The sequence below is a fragment of the Gossypium arboreum genome, chromosome 13, assembly GCF_025698485.1.
Source record: "Gossypium arboreum isolate Shixiya-1 chromosome 13, ASM2569848v2, whole genome shotgun sequence".
In the NCBI taxonomy this organism is placed as follows: domain Eukaryota; kingdom Viridiplantae; phylum Streptophyta; class Magnoliopsida; order Malvales; family Malvaceae; genus Gossypium; species Gossypium arboreum.
The window spans coordinates 76,106,186-76,116,953 of NC_069082.1; the positions used below are offsets into that span (position 1 = coordinate 76,106,186).

Below are 10,768 nucleotides of genomic sequence, written 5' to 3' on the forward strand. Positions count from 1 at the left end.
GAATATCAGGTTTGTTTCTTCGCATCGCCTTAATACCTTCGCTAGATTGGCTAAGCAATCATCATAAGTATCTCCAAATACTGAAAAATCATCCATAAAAACTTACAAATACTTCTCAACCATATCAGTAAAACATCATACATCTTTGAAATGTAGTAGGTGCATTACATAAACCAAATGGCATATGTCTAAATACAAATGTACCGTACGGGCAAGCGAATGTTGTCTTGTGTTGATCTTCTGGTGCTACTGTAATCTGATAATACCGCAAGTATCCATCGAGAAAATAGTAATAGTCTCTCCCTGCGAGTCTATCCAGCATCTAGTCTAAAAACGATGCAAATTCTCCTTGTTCAGCTTGTTCAGCTTTTGGTAATCGATGCAAAATAGTAATAGGAAAGTGATCTTTTGTCGTCGCCTTGTTCAGCTTTTGGTAATCGATGCAAATTCTCCATCCCGTGACCGTTCTAGTTGGTATCAACTCGTTATTCTCATTTTCAATGACCATGATACCTCCTTTCTTTGGCATGCATTAGACCAGACTTATCCATGAACTGTCTAAGATGGGTAGATTATACCCGAATTTAGCCACTTGATGATTTCTTTCTTGACTACATCATTCATGATGTGGTTCAGCCTTCATTGTCCATCAATCATCCCTTTTTCGCCATCTTCCAGGATAATATTGTGCATGCATACAGATGGACTAATTCGGCGAATATTGACTATAGTCCATTCAATAGCCTTCTTGAATTGTTTCAACACCAGGATGGGTTTCTCTTCTTGCTCACTAGTTAATTCTGCTGAAACAATCACATGTAGAGTAGAAGCATTACTAAAAAAAAAATCATTAAAAGTAAGGGCAGTACCTTTAGTTCTAATTTAGGTGGCTCCTCAATTGACGCTTGTGGTTGTGCATGATTCCTTTTCTCCAATTCCAAAGATTCAAAATGGGATTGCGAATTAGATCCCTTTTGATTAGCTTCTAACAATGCTAAGTATTCATCCTCCTCTTCATCATTTGGAGGATTTGATGTCAAAATTTGTTCAAACGAATCCTCAACATAGTTGAGCTCCTTGTCCACTATTAAATTCTCTAAATCGAATATTGCAGAATAATCATCAATTAAGTTAGGAAATTACATCGACTTAAAAGCGTTAAATGTTACCTGATTATCGTAAACACGCATAGTAAGCTCGCCCTTCTGCATATCAATAAGGGTCTTTTCAGTTGCTAAGAATGGTCTTCCTAAGATAATTGACACTTCTTTGTCTGTATAAAGTCTAGAATAACAAAATCAGCAGGGAAGATAAATTTATTTACACGTACCAATACATCCTCGATTTTTCCTTCTGGATGTGCTAAGGATTGATCTGCTAATTGAAGTGTAAGGTAGTAGGTCAAACTTTACCTCTCCCTAACTTCCTAAATATTGACATAGGCATCAAGTTAATACTCGCACCTAAGTCACATAATGTCTTACCACAATATGTTGCTCCAATGTTGTAAGGTATGGTAAAACATCCAGGACCCTTCAACTTTGGGGGTAGTTTGTCTTGAAGATATCTATTGCATTCCTTCGTTAGAGCTACCGTCTTAAATTCTTGAAGTCTTTATTTTTTGTACAGGATATCCTTCATGAATTTGTCGTAGTTCGGCATTTGCTCAAGTGCTTCACGAACAGGATATTGATATGAAGTTGCTTGAGTACGTCTAAGAACTTATTAAATTAAATCTCCTGCTTCTACTTTTGAAGTCTTTGAGGGTAGGGTGGTGGCGGTTTCTTCACTGGAACTGGTTGATTCGTCTTCTATGGCAATTGTGCATCCAACGGAGTTCTTAGTTGATCAGAATTAGCTGGTTCTGAAATTACCTTGTCAGGTTTTGCAGAGTTTAGTTCTTGTGAAACTGGAATTTCAACACTTGGTTGAACTTCCTCTGGATCTTGAGTGTCAACTTGCTCCTTTTTAGCTTCAATGGTGTTGAGCTCTACTGTTTTTCCACTGCTCAATATCAACGCTTTGCAATGCTCCTTCCTCGGATTCCTCAAATTTTCTGTATCACTAGGTAAAACACTTTCTGGTTGGTTTTTAAGTTAAGTTACAAGCTGGCCCATTTGATTTTCTAGGTTTTTCAATGTAGCTGCTTGGCTTTGGATTAAAACATCATTCTTGACCATGTATGCCTTCAATAAATTTTCTAAGCCATTGGATGGTTCAGCTTGGGTTGGTTTCTAAACTTGTTGAGGGAAACTAGGCGGCTGAGTTGGTCTCGGTTGGGCGTAGGTGTTATTGATTCCAACCCCTTGGTTACTCTAAGAAAAGTTTGAGTGGTTTTGCCACGATGGGTTATAGAAATTAGATTGTAGTCCTTGCCTTCCTCAATTGTGGTTCTGGTTACCTGTGTAGTACATGGATTTTGGGTTTGATAGACATTCTTCAAACAAATGTCCTTCCCCATAATAGACACAGGCTATATTTTTAAATTGATTTGGTGGTTGTGATACCTGATATGCAAGTGAAGTAAGAGTATCTACTTCATGTATTCCAGCAACTTGTCCTCCTGACACTACTCGATTGGTTGGCCATTGATAATTGTTGCTGGCAATCCTCTCAATGATTTCATAAGCCTCATTATAAGACTTAGAAAGGAGAGCACCGCTAGAAGTGTCCACTACCATCCTTGTGTGAGCATTGAGACCATTATAAAATGTCTCAAGTTGGATGCAATGTGCGATTCTGTGATGAGGGCACTTTCGTAATAACTCTTTTTACCTTTCCCATGCCTCATACAAGTACTCATCATCCATTTGTTGGAAAGCAGTGATCTCGTTCCTCAACTTAGCATTCATGCTAGGAAGAAAATACTTCATAAGGAATCTTTACGCTTACTCTTGCCATGTGGAAATTGAGTTTAGTGGCAATAAGTTCAACCAGGCTTGAGCTCTGTCCCTTAGCGAATATGGGAACAGCTTCAATCGTAATGCATCTCCAGGTACTACGGCTAACTTGAAAGAATCGCTCAACTCCATAAATAGTCTTAAGTGTAGGTGAGGATCTTCAGTAGGCATTCCACTGAACTGGCCCACTGTCTGAAGAATCTGGAACATGACTTGCTTCAGCTCGAACTGTTGTGCCTGAATTTCAGGTCTCCTAATACCCAGATTAAGATCATTAAATATTGGCACGACATATTGTCTTAAAGCTCTATTGCTATCATCAGTAGTAAGGATAGGATTTTGAGCAGGGTTTGCTCCATTTTCTTAATTTGGATTTTCAAAGTTCATTTCTTTGGTCATTCTCTAATTTGCTTGTCTTCTTCGCTATTGAAAAGTTCTTTCTATCTCAGGGTTTACAGGGAGTAGGTCAATAATTCGGTCAATACTCATAAACACCTGAAATAATCACAAAAAAAATAATTAAGTTAAAAGATAAAAAATTAAACCAGAATACAAAACTAAAAAATTCACAAATAATGACTTTTTAAAACCTTCCTCGGCAATGGTGCCAAAAACTTAGAACGACGAAAATGTGCAAGTGTACACAATCGCAACAAGTAATAAAGTGATAAGTAAATGTCGAGTTATCGTACCCACAGGGACTGCGAAAAGAATTATTTATGAATGCTATTTAAAACACTTTGGTGAAGAAAAATATCTTGTTTGAAGAGGGTGATTAAAAACTAAGATTTTAAACTAAGTAAGCTAAAGAAATAAATTTCAAATGCCTGTAACAGTCCGGTTTAGACCTTATTCGGAACAGTGGTTTGGGACCACATATTTGAGTCAAAAAATATTTAAATATTATTTTTTGTGTTTATGATATGTGAATAAGCAAGTGTGAAAATCTCGTATGCAAATTTGAATGTTTGTGTGCTTAATTTTGAAAAAGAACCTAATCTCGTAAAAGATAAAAGTTGCCTACTATTTGTTAAAAGTGCCTATCTGATTTGACTTATTATTTAAGAGGTCCTTATGTGGTTAATATGCCATTTATATGGTTAATGGACACTAATGGCCTTGTGTTAATTGATTTATTAGTTTTATAATAAAGGGCAAAATGGTAAACTAATTATAAAATGAATTATAATTAAAATAAGGTATGAAAATAAGCCATTATTCATGTTCTTCAATCGAAAATCACAAGAAAATAAAAGAAAAAGACTACCTAGGGTTCAACCATTGAAGGACTTGATTGAGGTAGGTATTTTGTTCGGTTTTTGATATCGTTGCTTTGTACACTATCAAGCCCATGTCTAAATTTTTGATTTTTTTGATGATTTTGAAATGTGCCATGGATTAATTCATGAGCTTTATGTTGTTATAGGATGAAATATGAAAGTTTGATGTTGGCTTTATATGTTTTGTCTTTTGATTTTTGATGGTTTTGAGTAAAATGGGCTAAATTGTGAAATTTGTAAATTGAGGGACTAAAATGTGAAATAAATGAAATGTATGGACTTGTATGAGAGCTATGAAAATTTGGCTAAGCTTGTGTACAAGCAAATTATGTGTATTTTGTGATTTTGTGAATTAGGGACCAAAGTGTCAAAATGTAAAAAAGTAAGGGCTAGTTTGCAAAATGCCCTAATTGTGTGTATATGGATTGTTTTGAATGAATGTGTGATTGAATAAGTTATATTTGAATTGATTTAGATCGAGAACTAAAGAATACATAATTAGATCGGGAAATGTCGAAAGTTGTCGAGTAACTGATTCCATCTATCTGAATCCCTACAAGGGAAGTCGACATACAAATAAGCTTTGTTTAAATTGAATTATTATTATTCATTTAATATTGAATTGTGATGAATGAATATTCGAGCTAAGTATATTCTATCCGAGAAAGTATCAACAAAGTTTCGACATTTGAAAAGTACGAACCTTAGGAATAGTTAGGATACATATGTAATGACATAGGATTTCTGATATCTGTTATGCGTGTAAGACCACGTCTATGATGTTAGCATCGAATTTTTTTTTGCATGTAAGACCATGTCTGGGACATTAGCATCATATCTGATTTTGTATAAGACCCTATCTGGGACAGTGGCATCGATGTTTGATTACATGTAAGACCACGTCTGGGATGTTGGCATTGTATATGTTCTCTGAGCTATCCGCATTTCCTTATGTTTCCAAATGGTTTAAACGGGCATTCCGAGAAAATGAATAACTTTGTGAAATCATATCAGATTCAGGCATGTTTACTTTGTATATCCTATTTGAGAATGAAAGGTAAGTATTTGTATATGAGATTTGTGTTAGCACTGGCATACAAAGTATAAATGATTTGATGATACTTATTTGCTTTGAATGATATGTTTATTTGTATATGGCTTACTAAGTTTTTGAAAGCTTACTTTGTGTGTGCTTTGTATTGTTTTATAGATATTGAAGCTATTGTGAGCTCGGGGATCGTCGAGGATCGTCACCATAATATCAAACCTTATTTTGGTACTTTGAAAATGTATATATTAAAGTATGGCATGTATAGGCTAGAAGTTGTCGGATTATGTTTTGTGATGTATATTTTTTGCCACGTGATATGGCTAGTTTCTGTTTGAACTTATAGTTTGATAATGGTATATGATATGTGATGCTAATGTGAAATTGTGGTATGTTTTGGGTGGCCAAAAGAATTGGTCAATGTTGAGAAGTTTTGGTAAGTTTTGAGCATTTGATTGAATAATGTATTGATCATATGTTTAGGTATGATTTTAGTTTAAGTTTTGGTATGAATTGATTGATGAATTGAGTTTTAAAATGATTGGTAATATTGTAGCATAAATAATGTATGGTTTGGTATAGATATTGGCTGAAATGGTTGTGCATATATGCTTCGTTTGGTGCTTGTAGGTTAACCCAAATTGGGGTGGCAAATTGGCTATTCAAATGGCCTACTTTTGTCCACATGCGCGTGTGTCTTAGCCGCGTTCGACACACAGTCATGTTACACGGCCGTGTGTCCTTTGGGGCACCATACAAATTAAAGTCAATATACCCTCAAGTGTTGACAAGGCTAGACACACAAATAATGTATGGTAATGTTATAGCATAAATAATGTATGGTTTGCTATAGATATTGGCTGAAATGGTTGTGCATATATGCTTCGTTTGGTGCTTGTAGGTTAACCCAAATTGGGGTGGCAAATTGGCTATTCAAATGGCCTACTTTTGTCCACATGGGCGTGTGTCTTAGCCGCGTGCGACACACAGTCATGTTACATGGCCGTGTGTCCTTTGGGGCACCATACAAATTAAAGTCAATATACCCTTAAGTGTTGACAAGACTAGACACACAGGTGTGTCTACTGGCCGTGTGAGGCACACGAGCTGGCACACTGATGTGTGGCTAGCTGTGTGGCCAAGTCAGTAGCTAATCACACGGTTTTGTGTGATAGGTTTTAAATATTTATAATTAATGGTTCATGAAACTAACTATTATCGCGATGTAGGCAAGTGTACCTATCGAACAGTAGTATAGTTTTAGCAAGACCGGATTATCGAACCCAAAGGAACTAAAAGTACTAGTAATGACTGTATCATTATTATCTAACCTAAGAATAACGGGGTTTTGTTTTAACTAACTAATTATCTAAGAATTCATAGAGAATGGAATTAGGGAATTGCTTTTGGGAAAATCGATTGAATTAAGACAATACCTAAGGAAAAATCCACCTAGACTATACTTGTTATTCTGGCTCCAAATCGGACAATTTATTCATTTAACTAGTTCCGTGGAGATCCCTAAGTTATGTTATTATCCCTAGTCAAGACTAATTATGTCTAATCCCTAGATTGAATAATTGTGACTTTTCTCTAATTAATACCCTAGGGTTGCATTAACTCGATCTATGGATCCCCTTATTAGGTTTCACCCTAATCCGGCAAACTCTTGTCATCCTATGTCTAGGCCCGTAAACAACTTTGCTTAATTATGACAAATGTACTCTTAGACAGGGTCTATTCCTCTTCTGAATAAGAGCTTATCTTGAATTAGTATCCTGGGATATTCAAACAAGAATTAAGAACACATAATTAAGAACAAGTTAAATATTTATCATACAATTCAGAAAATAATAACAAGATTCATCTTAGGTTTCATTCCCCTTAGGTATTTAGGGATTTTAGTTCATAACTAAATAAGAAAACATCTCAGAATAATAAAGAATACAAAACATAAAGAAAACCCAAAACTCTTGAAGGGGAAATTGAGGAGAGATCTTTAGTCTTGATGATGAATCTGGCTTTTGAGATGGATCAATCGGCTTCTGAGATGGAACCCAAAACGCCCGTGTAGGTAGACCCACGCCCGTACTGTTTTAATAGGTTCACCCACGGTTCTTTCACACGGGCGTGTCACATGCCCGTGTTGTTTTGGCAGGCTCGACCACGGCCATGTCGCACGGCCGTGGCATTTTATCGTAGCACATGTTTGGGAAAATTGTTGCCCTGTTTTACACGGCCCTAAGCACGCCCGTGTACTTGGCTGTGTCTCTATGGAAAACCTATATTCAAGAGCTCCGTTAGTAAGTTAGGTGTTGAAGACTAAATTTTAAAGAAGTTAATACAGTTAGTGCTCAGGTTACCTCCCGAAAAGCGCTTATTTATAGTCTAAGCTCGACTTACCTCTGCATTGAATGGTCATGGTGGTTCGAGGAGTTTATACTCCTCATTTCTGCTATCATTCTCATCAAAATAAGGTTTCAGATGGGTGTTGTTTACCTTAAAAGTGTCGAACTTGGGATGACTTACCTGGACTGTACCGAATGGAAAAATGCCAAGTACCTAAGAGGGATTTCTTCATTCGGTGTGGTAGTGACAATGTGAGGATCTGCGGCATCTAATAAGACTTTATTTCCAACCTTAATTTGATGTGGGAAGGTGTTGAGCTCGTTCTGGCATAGTTCTGGTTTATCATGCGTTCTTGGTTTATGCGTCCGCCATTCATCTAGCTCCTCAATTTGTAGCCTTCGTTCTTCATGAATAGGTCCTCTACCATTGCTTGAGAATGGCTCATGTACTTTCTTTAGACTCATTTCCTGCAAAGTAGGTTGTATCATATTGTCAGTTTTAGTAGAATGGGTTAAACGACCACCTTCAATTTCTGATGTGTTGCCAGAATTGTGAGCTTGAAGGGTGATTGTTTCGTTTCCCACACTGAGTGTGAGTTCACCTGTGCCAACATAATAATCGTTTTAGCAGTTGCTAAAAAAGGCCTTCCTAGAATTAAAGGAGTGTTGCTATCCTCTTCTATGTCTAGAACAATGAAGTCTACGGGAAATATAAATTTATCGATTTTAACTAGCACATCTTCAATAATAACCCTAGGAAATCTAATAGTTTTATCTACTAATTGAATGCTCATCCTATTCTGTTTGGGTTTCCTAAGACGTAATTGTTTGAACATTTTGTAGGGCATGACATTAATACTAGCCCCTAAATCAGCTAATGCATTATTAACATCTAAACTACCAATTAAGTAAGGAATTGTAAAACTCTCTGGATCTTTTAATTTGTTCGGTAGCTTATTTTGTAGAATAGTTGAGCACACTACGTTTAGGTCCACATGTGACGCCTCGTCCAACTTCCGCTTATTTACTAAAAGCTCCTTTAAAAATTTCATTACGTTTGACATCTGTGATAGAGCTTCAATAAACGGTAAGTTAATTTGTAATTTTTTTAAGAGTTTAAGGAATTTACCAAATTGTTCATCTGAGCAGACTTTGCTTGTCGCATGGGGTATGGCACACGAGGTTTATATTTGACATTCACTGATTTGTTTTTATTATGACCTACCTCACCTTGATCTTTTCTTACCACAGTTTTTTTCCTCGGTTCTGGTTCAGGCTCAACGACTCCTTCGTCATCTTGAATATTAATTGCATTGAGCTATTCCCTTGGGTTGGATTCAGTATTACTTGGCAAGCTACCTTGTTGTCGTTCGGAGATTAGTTTAGAAAACTGGCCTATCTGAGTTTCGAGCCCTTGGATTGACGCTTGTTGATTTTTAAGTGCTGTTTCAGTGTTCTGAAAACAAGTTTCTGACATTGATATAAACTTTGAAAGCATCTCTTCAAGGTTCGGCTTCTTTTCTTGTTGGTGGGGTGGTTGTTGGTAGCCTAGAGGTGGTCTCTAATTTCCTTGGCCTCCCCATGAGAAATTTGGGTGGTTCCTCCAACCTGCATTGTAATTGTTACTATATGGATTGTTTTGAGATCGAGAATTATTACCCATGTAATTTAACTGTTCGTTATCCATGTTGTGGCCATAAGGTTGGTATTCCGAATGGCTTGTTCCACCTTCACTTGCTTTGCTCTACATTACTGGGTGAACCTGTGAAGAACTAAGAAAACCATCAATTTTCTTATTCAAGAGTTCTACCTGATTAGAGAGCATGTTGATCGAATCGATGTTATAAACACCAGATGCTTTTGTTGGTTTTGTCCTCATGACTTGCCACTGATAGTTATTCAGTGAAATTTCTTCTATAAACTCATAAGCATCTTCAGATGTTTTATTATTGATGGTTTCGCCAGCAGCTGCATCAACCATTTGCCGAGTCCAAGGATTCAGGCTATTATGGAACGTTTAAACCTGAAGCCAAAGCGAGAACCCATAGTGAGGGCACCTTCTCAGTAAGTTATTGTATCTCTCCCATGCATCGTAAATAGTTTCTAAGTCCATCTGCACAAACAAAGAGATATCATTACGTAATTTGACCGTTTTAGCCGGCGGGAAATATTTTAATAGAAATTTTTCAGTCATTTGTTCCCAAGTAGTGATTGACCCTCGTGGTAATAAGTCAACCACTATTTAGCTTTGTTTCTCAATGAAAAAAAGAATAACCGAAGACAAATGGCATCATCAAAAACACCATTAATTTTAAATGTATCGCATAGTTCCAAGAAGTTTGATAAGTGAGTGTTGGGATCCTCATCCTGCAAACCATCAAACTGATCAAATTGCTGTATCATTTGAATAGTGTTAGGTTTTAGTTCAAAAGTATTTGCAGCTACAGCAGGTCTAACTATGCTCGATTTAGTTCCTGTTAAAGAAGGTTTAGCATAATCATACATAGTGCGTGGAGCAGGATTTTGAATAACCGCAATTACAGGAGGTAGCTGATTGTCTTGGTTTTTAGCCATCTCTTCGGTAGGTGGTTGAGTATCGTCCTCTTACTCGTTCTCTGTGTGTCTTAAGCTTCGCCTTATTTCTCTCTGGTTTCGGCGAACTATGCGATCAATTTCTTCGTCAAAAAGTAATGGTCCTAACGGGTTTCTTCTAGTCATAAAATATAAAAACCTTCCAAGAGAAAGGAAAAGTAAATTAATAAATAATAATAATAAATTAAATTAAATTGCAAGAAAAATAAATGGCTAAAGTAATAAAAATTGAGCGTTCCTAATATCTTAGTTCCCCAGCAACAGCGCCAAAAACTTGATCGCTCGATTTTGTGTGATAGGTTTTAAATAATTATAATTAATCGTTCTTAAAACTAACTATTATCGTGATGTAGGCAAGTATACCTATCGAACAGTAGTATAGTTTTAGCAAGACCGGATTGTTAAACCCATAGGAACTAAAAGTACTAGTAATGACTGTCTCTTTATTATCTAACCTAAGAATAAGGGGGTTTTGTTTTTACTAACTAATTAACTAATATAAGAATTCACAGAGAATGGAATTGGGGAATTGCTTTTGGGAAAATCGATTGAATTCAGACAATACCTAAGGAAAATTCCACCTAGACTGTACTTGTTATC

General features: G+C 36.4%; 2 non-coding genes across 2 annotated transcripts; both read left to right on the forward strand.

Annotated features, from left to right (window-relative positions):
- Window positions 1-2,736: 2,736 nt before the first annotated feature.
- LOC128287356 (small nucleolar RNA R71) lies at window positions 2,737-2,843 on the forward strand. The gene has a single exon (XR_008278056.1). It is a non-coding gene; the product is annotated as a small nucleolar RNA R71 (small nucleolar RNA).
- Window positions 2,844-9,615: 6,772 nt separating this feature from the next.
- LOC128287232 (small nucleolar RNA R71) lies at window positions 9,616-9,722 on the forward strand. The gene has a single exon (XR_008277927.1). It is a non-coding gene; the product is annotated as a small nucleolar RNA R71 (small nucleolar RNA).
- The last annotated feature ends 1,046 nt before the right edge of the window (window positions 9,723-10,768 follow it).